Below are 12,622 nucleotides of genomic sequence, written 5' to 3'. Positions count from 1 at the left end.
CATATCTTCTTCAATTACTTGTTGCACCATCATTTCTTCTCTACTATCTGTTCTCGAGGATAGCGGTGAATCTGCTTTCAGGACTGTACTATAAAAATCTTTAGCCTTTGACACTGTATTCAATCTATATCTGGTCCCTGCAACAGTCACCACTATTCCAATCGGGATTTCCCATCTAAACTGTATCTGCCGTTTTTTAAGTTCTTCAGCTAGAAAAGCAAACTCTTTCCTCTTCCTTAATATTTTCGGTGGAATTTCTTTCAAAATAATAACATTTTGAGCCGCAATTTGAAACTTCTCATTATAAAAGTTCTGAATAATTTCATTGCGGCGTGTTCTCCTTGAGAAGTAAATCACAATATCCCTTGGCAACTTCCTCTGTTGGGCCACCCATGAATTCACCTGGTAAACTTTCTCTATCTCTCTTTCAATCTCCTCAATTTCACAATTCAAGGCTGCCGCCAAGTCCACAGCAATATCACCTCTTAAATTTTCATTTTGATTCTCTTTAACTCTCCGTATTCTCAATGCAAATTCCATTTCCCTGTATTGTATCATTATAAGTTCATTCTGTGTTAGATCTGCATTTTCCTCAATTTTATCCAACCTTTCATCCACTCTTTCTGTGTGTTCGCCCATTTGCTCAATACATTCATCCATATGTTCTACATGCGAGGCTATTCCTTCTAATGCCAGCAAAATGTCCTGTCTTAATTCCTCATGTTTCTTGTTCATCAGCTCCGTGTTTTTTTCCACCATTAAATTTACAAGCTCCGCATTTTGCTTAGCCATATATTCCACATTTTGTTTAGCCATTTGTGCCATCGCATCTTATTTATTTATTTATTTATTTATTATTTGGATTTATATCCCGCCCTTCTCCTCGTAGGACTCAGGGCGGCTGACAATCAATTAAAATACATAAATAACAATACAAATTTAAAATTAATTAAAAGAGATATTTAAATATTGTCCGATTTAAAATATAATTAAAACCCCTCTAAAAATTACCCTAGGCCAGTCCTGCAAGNGTATTGGGCCATGCCTGCGCGATGGGGGAGTCGCGCAGGGCCAGCAGTTCCCTCCTCGAATACAGTCCGTCGTATTGGAGGTCCATCAGCAAAGTAGGGGGAGGGGAGAAAGTCCTCGTGATGGCAATCTCAAACGGGGCAGGATGGGTTGAGGAAAGATGGTAAGTTCCCAGGTCTTTCGGACCGCCGAGCTGTCACCGCGCTGGGCCACCAGGCCGCTGCCGCACCGGACCGGTGAGCCACCGCCGCGTCGGGCCGCAGATCGTCCTGGCCGCAGGTCTTCCTGGCCGTGTCAGGGCGCAGATCTTCCTGGCCATTAGGCCCCCAGGCCGGGCTTCACTAGGCCTCACTAGGCCACTCCATGTCTGGGCCGCCCTCCGTAGCTCCGCCCTCCGCAGGCCGTCGAGTCACCGCCGCATCAGGCCGCCGCGTTGGGCCGCAGTTCTTCCTGGCCCCCAGGCCCCCAGGCCGGGCTTCACTAGGCCTCGCTAGGCCTCTCTGCGCCTGGGCCGCCCTCCGCAGTCCCGTAGCTCCGCCCACCTCCGATCGCCGAGCCATCGCTGCGCCGGGCCGCTGCAACGGGCCGCAGCTCTTCTTGGCCGCTAGGCCCCAGGCTTCACCAGGCCCCGCTAGGCCTCAGTTCTCCCCGGCCGCTAGGCCGCCAGGCTTCACCAGGCCTCGCTAGGCCCCTCAGCGCCTGGGCCGCCCTCCGCGGCATCGCAGCTCCGTTCGCCGCCCCGCCCAGCCAAACCTGGCGGTCCTGTGGTCCGGCACCCGTCCTCTTCGCTCGCCGACCCTCTCCTCTCACTTATTCCTGGCATCTTGTAGATCTTTTAATGTAATTGTACAGGGAGGCGACGGGGGGGGGAGATTTGGATTTGGATTGCTGCGGCGTCTGTGGTATTAAAGAAGGAGCACTTTTAGAAGGAACGGGCGCGCCCGTTTTTTTCGCAGCCATTTTTAGAAGATAAGAAGGAGGAGAGGGAAAGATAAATTTTCCCTTTCTTCAGATCGGCAGTCAGTTATAATGTTTCAAACCCTCTCTGCTCTCTATTCCTCCTTTAAAAGAGAGGTTAAAAAGCCAAGAATTTCTTGCAACAATTTATCACAGTCTATTACAGTCTCANGTGGGCGTTTTTCTATCTCGATGGCTTCTCTGATTATTCTGTTGTTAAAGTGTTCAGTTTTGGCGATAGTTCTGGTCTTTTTAAAGTCAATTTTATGTCCTGTGGCTTTAAGGTGTTGGACCAGGGAAGAAGTTGGTTCCTCTTTTCTGACTGAGTTCTTGTGTTCTTCAATGCGTGCATTTATTCTTCTGTTGGTTTGCCCGATGTATATGGTGGGGCAGGCGGTGCATGGGATTTCATATACTCCTTGATTTTCTAACTCAATTTTGTCTTTGGGGTTTCTTAGGATGGTGGATATTTTTTGGTTTGTGAAAAATGCTGTCTTGATGTTGTGTTTGTCGGGGTTGATTTTGGTCAGGCTGGTTTCAACTCCGCATATAATGGTTTCAGTGGGGATGTGTTTGGGAGCGACTGCAAAGTTGAATCCTTTGGAAGCTTCGATGTCATATCCCTCTTCACCAAAGTGCCAATCAAAGAAGCCTTGACAGCTATCCAAAACAAATATAACCCCCCAAGCACATCCTAGATCTGACCAACCACTGCCTATCCAACACATACTTCATCTATAACGGACAAAAATACAAACAAATAGAAGGAGCATCCATGGGATCACCCCTCTCACCTGTCATTGCAAACCTCTACATGGAACACTTTGAAACCCAAGCTCTAGAAAAATCTGATCACAAACCCAAACTCTGGCTCAGGTACGTAGACGACACCTTCATAATCTGGCCACATGGGAAAGAAAAACTGGACAACTTCTTCACACACCTCAACAGCCTACACCCCAAAATACAGTTCACCATGGAAACAGAAGCTAATAACCAACTTCCCTTCCTGGATGTCCCCGCTGCATCTGCTGACATAGGGTTGCCCTCCCTCTCCTGGCGCGGTCCGGCTGTCTCTATACCTCCCCCTTTTACCTTCTTCTCTTTCTCTGGGGGGTGATCGGATCTCCTCGCCGTTTGAGGCCACAACTCAGGAGCTCCATCTTTCTCCGTATTAACGGCTCCCCCCCCTTTTTACCGGTGCCATACCTGGCCGTATGATATCTGGTCTCTCCTCCTTCCCCTTTGGGGAGTTATTTAAAGTCATATTTGCCTGGCTGAATGCTGAAGGCATATCTGAGTTGTGGCCTCAAACGGCGAGGAGATCCGACACTTCCGGCGAGGAGATCCGACAATTTTACGTGGGAGAAAACCCGAATAACCAAAGACCTACATACAAACACCCGCGAAAACCTCAGAAAACACACACACACACACACACACACACAGGTCTACTTGGCCTTCATCGTAATCTGTGGTGAATGTCCCAGATGGCAGGGGCCATGGCAGAGTACGCATGTCTCCTAATCCCCACCAGCCAATATTCTTTGGCTGATGGGACCTGTGCCATAGCCAAATTGCCAGACCAAATTGGATAGATAGAAGATGATCCATTAGGAAATCCAAACCCATGATGTGAAGAGCTTTAAAGGTGACAGTCAGTACCTTGAAGCACCCTAGTAGCCAGTATAACTCATGTTACATGTGTTGAATATCCAACACTATTTACTATCCATGCAGCCATACTCTACACCAGTTAAAGCTTCCAAACATTGAAGAGCAACCCCATTTAGAGCACATTGCACTAATCCAGACAAGAGGTCATAAAGACATGAGTGAGTGTGAACAAGACCTCCCTGTCCAGAAACAGGTGCAATTGGCATACTGTACAACCCTAAGGTGTGCAAAAGTCACCTGCTCTTCTAGCAAGAAACATGAGTCCAAGAATACCCCCAGGTTTTGCCCAAGGTGTTCTGGGGCAGTGCCACCACTCCAGAACCCATGGTGGAAAACATTATCAGCAGAAGACCCAAATAACCAAAGCCACTCAGACTTTTTTTGGTTTGATTTAAAGCCCATTGCATCCTATTCAGACTCATATGGATCCTAACCAATATTTCCAGATGCCTGGCATATCTATCAATATTAAAATGCTTGAAAAATGAAATAAATGTGAGGCTGGCCTATTCTATTCGCTTAGCACTCTAAGCACCAACCTTTTAGCGTGAAACAGAGTTGCAGGCTGTATGCTAGTCAAATTTTCTAAAAAGATGCTGTTATTTTACTTGTAATAAAACTACTACATTATTCTTTTACTCCTCAGAGGGTAACCATATTAATTTCTTGCAGTAGCAATAAAGAAGATAAGCTTGTAGAACTTTTAAGGCTATCAAATTTATTATCATTCAAAGTTTCACAGATTACAGACCATTGTATGGATGATTCATGGGTCAAAATATTTATATCTGCCTGCAAGTGTATTTTATCAGAATTTAGTATTCACTCATTTAAGAAATGTAGATGAACATACTGAAAACAGTTGAGATTGAAAAATGGTTTTAAGGAAAAATAAAAAGTGCTTTTACCAAATAATGTATTCTTTATGAAGATGTCCCTTTACATTTTATGTTATAACTGTGGAGGTATATATATTAAATTTTCCTCATTCAATATTGAAATAAATAATATTACTTGAACTTCATTTTACAAAAGAAGAAATAGTTGTTGACACTTTTGTCAGTTCAGTTTCTCAACAGAAATATAATAGTTAAAGACATATAAAGGTAGTCCTCGACTTATGATCACAAGTAAGCCAAAAAATTCTGTTGTTAAATGAGACTTTGTTAAGTGAGTTTTGCCCCATTTTATGACCTTTCTTACCACAGCTAACTCTAGTTGATGTTAATAATCCAGTTGTTAAGTGAATCTGGCTTCCCTATTGACTTTGCTTGTCAGAAGGTTGCAAAAGGTGATCACATGACTTTGGGACACAGCAACAATCATAAATATTAACCAGTTGCCAAGCATCTGAATTTTGATCACATGATCATGGGAATGCTGCAAAGGTCATAACTGTGAAAAATGATCATAAGTCACATTTTTCAGTGCTGTTGTAACTGAATGGTCACTAAATGAACTGTTGTAAGTCAAGGACTACCTGTATGAATTTTTTTAAGTAATAAATTTTGAGCATTTAGTTGCCTTTAGAATTCATAACTGCTGAACTATCTCCTGGGATTTTTTTTTTGCAGTATTCATTTGATGCTTGTATTGACTTAGTTTATAACAACTAAAGTTAAAACTTGCAGTTAAGAGTTTCACTTGATAGTAAGAAACTATCTAGAAAAATGTCTAGAAAAGTAATTTTATTTATATTTTATTTATATCATATATTTAATTTTCAACCCGGCATGGTTATATTCAGAAATTTCAGTTGCACATTGGTATACAGACAACATACGCTCAATCTTGAATTGCAGTTGAATTGTTACATCATCTCCTTTTTAATGAGCTCACTAACATAAGCACAATTGAGATATAGTTTTCTGAAATCTGATATTGTTTTATTTTAAAATTAAAATAGTTAATACAAGTTGTCCTTTCAAGATATTACTTATACATGAGTAATGCATTTAAGGAACTGTGATCTCTTGAAAATACAGTGGTCACAGTGACAAATACAAAATTGATGTTTAAGCTCTCATAGTTTACATATTGTTATATTGTTAAAATAGCACTACCTATTCCATTCAAGAACATATTGGGAAGGGGGGAATCCATAAAAACAACTACAAATAAGCTCTCTTGTGAGAATATATCCCATCTCACCAGTTAAAGATTAAACCAAACCTTTACGACATGTCAAATTATGGAACTCAAGGACCAGTAAAGCATCTGCCATTGCCAGCAATATGTAGCAATAATTGTTCATTATAATTACTATAATAAACCCTTGCAAAAGAGACAAAATTATTTCTTCAAATTCATTGCTTATAAAATTGAGAGTTAATGTTGGAAAACTGTTTTACATTTTATTTTTATGAAATACATATGTATTTTGACTATGTAAGATAGGTAAATACTGAAAATAGGATTTGATAATTTAAACATTACTGAAAAGTATAATAATAAAAAAAACTCAGACTCTGTTGTGGAGGACATAATCTGGTGATCTCCAGTTATCTTGGGATGCAGTTCATTGTTTTTCATATTGCCTGTGGCATTTGGAGAATACTAGGTTTTGTTTAGCTTAAGTAGGCATAATTATGTTAATTTTCAGTCTTGTAATGAAGTAATAGAGAAGTTTAAACAGCGTAAACCCACCTGTACTATAATTGCTGGTGTAGTTCTTATAACACCTGGTCCCTTTTAAGTCTTAAATCAAGGTCACTGAAGCAAAACTATTAATCCAAGAAGCACTAACTCAGATATTTAGGCATGCATTTTATCTGTCAGAACTCAGATGTTTAGAAAGCATTACTTGTTGTATAACATTAAAATGGTTCTAAGGCAAGGTTAATTGGTGAGCACAGCTGATTTTGTGTCTAAGGCAAAACTAGAACTCATAGTCTTCTGGTTTTCCAGCCTGATGTCTGAACCCTCTGCACCAAACTGGCTCTTGGAAGGATCTGATTGTACCATTTTGGTTACAGTCTTGTCCAAAGAAAATCAAAATGGATTGTGCCCTGAAATGTATTACTTTATTGTTCAAATATTAATAAATACTGTTACTGATAGTGAGGTACATACTGCAGATATATAGACAGGTAGGCCTAAGACCTGCTGATCTACATAGAGTTCTTTGATCATGTGATTAAAGTTTGTATCCCTTACTTATATCATCTCTCAGCAACCTTTTCAATCTCCCATTAGATTCCTTCCACTGCTTTAGATTTATAGTTTTGATGAAAGATTAAAATACTTAATGACAGTAGCTGAAAGAGCATTTTTTTAATAGTGGTAAGAGTGGGCCTTGGAGGAAGAGGAAAAGTAAAAGAGTGAAAGATTGGTGAAAGAAGATCAATGAAAAAGTATACAAGAATAATCTTCCAACAGAATGGCAAATACAGTATATGTAATGAAAGAGGATGTTAGATGAAACAGAGTGGAAAAAATGTAGAAGCCAAAAAAAAAGTAGGGTAATACTAATGAACATATTAAAAAGATGCTTGGTGAAATTATGAAAGAAGCTATATATGAGAAAAAAAATATTGATATTATGGTTGAGCCACTGGGCTAGAAGCCAGGAATATAAGTATAAGGCACAAAAGAAGAAACAAGCAAAAGCAAAGATATATAGAGGCTTGGGAAAAGAGACTGTAGACAGGAATTACAAGGGTAAAAAAATTCAATTTGGGAGTGCCACCTCACAAAGAAATCACCTGCTAGTGATTACAAGATGACACTCAATACTCCAAGAACACAAAGACCCCTTCAGATACAGTAATCTCAGTCTGAAAGGAAAGGTAATTCATCAGATATCCCAAATTCAAGTCTTATAAAGCTAAGGCGTGGGCCTAGCTCTAGGGGCACTAGCAGCCAGTCCTATCTGCTTCAGAAGTAAAACGTATATATGGCTTTGTGCGTGCTGCAATTGTAATCTGCCTGGTGCATGGGAATTTAGCTCCAAAGAGGTGGCATAGTTGTTTAAAAACAAAAATCAAGCCACATTTATTTATATGTAACTATTCACAGTTTGAGTTCGCCAAGCTTAACATTGATTGTTGGAGATGGCAGCACTTTATATGAGTAGAGGTTCCAGGTAATGGAGTTTCCCAACAGAGATCTATGTATATAGTTTGTTTCTTTATCCTTTTCTAGTAGCCTCCATCACACATTCCATTCCATTCCAACTCCATCTTAATTGACCTATTCAGTGTTTTTCAATCTTAGCAACTTTAAAATTTGTGGACTTCAGTTCCCAGAATTCCCCAGTCAGTTTGTGATTGGGCAATAGTTATAAAGTACTTGCATCCAGAAATGGACATAATATTACTATTATAATAATTCTACTATGTCAAAAAAGGATGTATTCAACATTTCCTATTATAAATAATCCAGAAAACTATGGTACATAGTATGAAAGGAAATTATTATATTTTGATAATTGACCAGCTTTAACTACAAGAGGTATATTTACATCTCAGGCTTAACCACTTGAAATTAGACCCTACATTTTGCATTGGATACTCGGTGTAATCTGTTTCAAAAGCTGCATTCAAGACAGTATAAAGAAAGGTGATATTATCTTCAAAAGGCACTGCAAATCTGTTACAGCAGTCTTTTACAGTTTTAATATCAGATTTTTCAGGACACCCAGAAAACTTTTGCTGGGAGACTGCTTGCAGATGCAGTCAGGAAAACCTAGTAAACATTTTTTCCCTTTTTTGAAAGTTATCAAGGCATGTTGTACAAGAATTAAAAATTACAGCAATATTGCAATGAACTTTTTTTCAGTACCCTTAATATTTTAGCACTACCATGCTGTGTCAGTTATCTCCAAACCCACATTCCTTCCTTTTAGTTCATTATGTAGCTAGATCTTTGAGAGAGAAAAATATTTTGAAGGCAATTTTCATAGTCCATAAGAGTGCAAAGGCACTGTTAACAGCTACTCTTGCAACTTTATTACAAACATATAGTAAATGACATTTCTGTCCTAGCCTGAGCAGGAGTTGAACTAGAAGACCTCCAACTGTGTTATTCTGTTATCTAAGGAAGGTTTATTTGGAAGAGATCATCTCCTTTGAAGAGATAGGGCAAGTTCCTTGTAGCAACTTATGCAGACTGTATGTATGTGTCAAAGGGGCCATCTGATGAAAGTCTGCAAGCCCCACCCTTTTTATGTGCAGCATCCAAGAGAGGCATGCGGCAACCATAATTCCTTGGTTTAAAGAGTTTTAATTTGGACACAACCAACTAGATCCCGTCCACAAAAGAGAACACAAAAGTCAAACTTTGCAGAGTATCTTGTCTACAACATCCTATTCAAGCAAAATGCAAATAACAGAACAATATAGACTGAATCCAATGACAGACCAGTACTATCTGCAGTATAGTGATGGAAACACATAATTTTTATCTTCAAATAGCTTGCAGACTGTCACAACGTGCTTCAGCAAAATTGCCTATCTGGATAAGCTATGCTGGATGCCAATTAATTGATGAAAAAGCAGTAAACAAAACTAATGTGTAGCAGTTAAAGCATTTTAATAGCAATGGAAAGATCCAGTTTCAGGTCCAATGTTAATCATGGAATTTTATTGAGTGATTTTGATTAATTATATCACACATGTTGTTAAGGATAAAAATTGGATGAAAAAATACTATATAAGCCACTTTGAGCACCGGGAAGAAAAATGGGATATAAATCAAATAAATAAATACAGGTAGTCCTCGACTTATGATCATAACTGAGCCCAAAATTTCCATTGCTATGTGAGACATTTGTTAAGTGAGTTTTGCCTCATTTTACAACCTTTATTGTCACAGTTGTTAAGTGAACCACTGCTGTAGTTAAGTTAGTAACAAAGTTATTAAGTGAATCTGGCTTCCCCGTGATTTTGCTTGTCAGAAGGTCACAAAAGGTGATCACATGACCTGGGATACTGCGACTGTTAAGTCCTGGGAATAATGGCGCTTGAGACGATTCAACTCCAACAAGTCTTTATTGTTTGCTCCACTCTCGAACAACCAGAGCAGAGGCACGCAGGCCTCTATTTATACCCTCTGATCCCCGGGCAAGTTCAACCAATCATGAGGCGGGCTTTTCCCGCACAAGGCCGGCGCCGCTCAGTCTGGTCCCGGGCAGCTTCTGCAAATGCCCGGGACTCTTGCAATGTCCCGAGCCTGCATCTTGCAGGCTCAGGACACAACAGCAACCATCATAAATATGAGCCAATTGCCAAGCACCTGAATTTTGATCACATGATCATGGGTATGCTGCAGTGGTCATAAGTGTGAAAAACAGTTATAAATCATTTTTTTCAGTGCCACTGTAACTTTAAACAGTCTCTAAATGAATGATAGTAAGTTGAGGACTACCTGTAGTAGAACATTTCTTCTCTTAACTATTTCTCTTACTCAAAGCAGATCTGAGAGCCTACCAGTATTTAATTATATTCATTCTAATTTCTTCCATTTATAATTTAGGTATCTTTAGACCTTTTTCATTGCTTTCAGCTCAAGTGTGAATTAAGAATGAGTGTATGCCTAGGAGACAAAGGAGACAATTAACATGGCATGTGCAATATCATTATTACACAAATGCTACATGATGTATTTGTAGGAGACATTGGGAAGCAACCAGATAAGAGGAGGATTTTATGTCATTATGCACATTATCATGTTGGCATCATTGTTTCTTCATAAGAAGTATTGAATGAATTCTGCTAAAGAGGAGAGGTTATTCAGGAGCAATTATGTAAACTTCCTCTCACCAGCAGTTCACCTCCCAAGGACCCTGACCTGATGTAAACTCCCCATCACAAGACCTATCACAGACCCTCACTTGACATACCCACACCCAGGGCTTTTTTTCTCATAGAATGCCCAGAACGGAGTTCTCGCACCTTTTTGGGATGGAACCTTGTAGGGGAGGCAAGGTGGGTTGTATGACGTGTGTGAGTTCCGGCACCTTTTTGTTTTAGAAAAAAAGCACTGTCCACACCTGAAGCCCTTATAAACAGAAGAACACTGGCATCCCCTAAACTCTGCTGAAGATGTTACCTAGCCTGATAACGAAATGTTCAGAAACCAACCCACAAGCTCGGAGAACGAACCTTCACCCTCATCCTACGCCCGAGCTACAGATATTTGTCACTATTGCAAGTCACAACTTTATATCTGATCCCAGAGTCTCCCCAGGACCTGCGCAACCTTGATCCAGCAAATATAGAAAAGAGATACTATCCCAGTCTGACATGGATATACTTTGTGAACTGCATGCTCAATTTACTGCATGCATTCCAAGAAAGATATCATTCTACAGAAACAAGAAAGGCACAAATATGTAATTGGTCTGCCTTCATCTTTTTTTGTATAAGAGACCATATATAAGGGATACCTTATTTAAAAAAGAAAGAAAGAATAACACCAATAATTATTTTCATGTTTAGAAGTAAAACAGAAGACATATATTTCAGATTAACATGGCTTTTAGCTCAGAAGTGCACTCTTTGTTCTGCAGCCAAAGATGGTAGAACCATTGTATAAACAGTTTTATATCAAAGGAACCATGCTGTATGATATGCCTATGAGTAACAAAAGGTATAACTAGAAAGCTGATAATAAATGAGTGTCTGAAATTCATTTTAAAAAATACAAAGTCTAGACTTCAAAACTATGTGTGTACTGAAGCAGGTTATTAAAGGCCAAAAGCTTCAATCAGAATGAATGTTGGCAGTTGCTTCCAAAGCTTTCTAAAAATACTATTCTCAACATTCTTGAGAGCAGGAAGGGTTTTGCATCTGCTGAAGAAATAAAACTGCATATAACAGTCAACACACTTTAGTTTGTTTAACTCAAAACCAAACTTGGCTAGCAAAAAAGGAATTTAATGGAGGTTGCTTTATTAAATATATATTGTTTTAAACAATTTCCTAAATGATATCCAAGTAACAAATGGGCAAATAAAACCTGGTGTCTGATACATTCTGTGCAGAATATGCATATGTGCTGTACAAGGATGATGAAATACATTTGAAAATTACAAAATACAAATCTTTCCAATCTGTAAAATATTTTTTATTATGATAAAGTTAACAGAACTCAACTTCTGCATTGTATAAGGTGATTTTAGTTGTTGGATGTAGTTTTCTAGAATAATTTCATTTTATGAGGTTTTAAAGCTGTGTTTTTTAAAATGTATATACTGTACTAAATATCTATTAACAACTGCATTTTTATGAGCCTATTTTTTGTAGGCTTCTGGGTGAATAGAGCAGAGGCAAACTGCAGAGATCACTAGATAGAAAAAAGACTGGTAACAGCTACTGTCTAATCCTTTTATTTTCTCTTGCTGCTGTATTCTGTCTTTCCCAAGAATCTTTCTTCCAGTTTATGGGAAAGAAAATATTTTTTAAAAAGTTCAGATTATCACTTTCAAAAGATTTTTGTAATCAGATCCAGTACTATTACAATCTCTATAGTCAATTTAAGGCAATGGCCACAAAATGTCTATTCCTAAATTTGAAAATGAATGAATAGGGATAAGTTATGAACAATATTAACAAAATGAACAAATTATATCTGCTTTTTTAAGTATGCAAAAATAATGTTGCAAGTTGTTTTCAATGAGATGTTTCAAGTTTAGAATCCATTATTTTTGTACCACCTAATATTACTATTTATTGTATTTGTTAATTTTGTCTGACATCGCTACATTTGTGTTCTTATATATTCACAGGTATATATATCTACCAACATAAAATAATATTTCATATATTTGTCCAGCTATTCTATTTATGGAAGATGAAATCACTGAAATTTGGAGAGACCTTGATCATACAAATCTGGTTTATGCTATAAAATGTTAGTGCTGAATTATTTATTTTAAAGAAAGAATAATCACAGTTTATGAGGCAGCAAAGATCATTTAGAATAAAATCTTTGATTAGTCATACTGGAATGTTAGAAG

The sequence above is a fragment of the Protobothrops mucrosquamatus genome, unplaced genomic scaffold (assembly GCF_001527695.2).
Source record: "Protobothrops mucrosquamatus isolate PMUCROS unplaced genomic scaffold, P.Mucros_1.0 scaffold901, whole genome shotgun sequence".
Taxonomy (NCBI): domain Eukaryota; kingdom Metazoa; phylum Chordata; class Lepidosauria; order Squamata; family Viperidae; genus Protobothrops; species Protobothrops mucrosquamatus.
Note: the sequence above shows the minus strand (reverse complement) of the source record.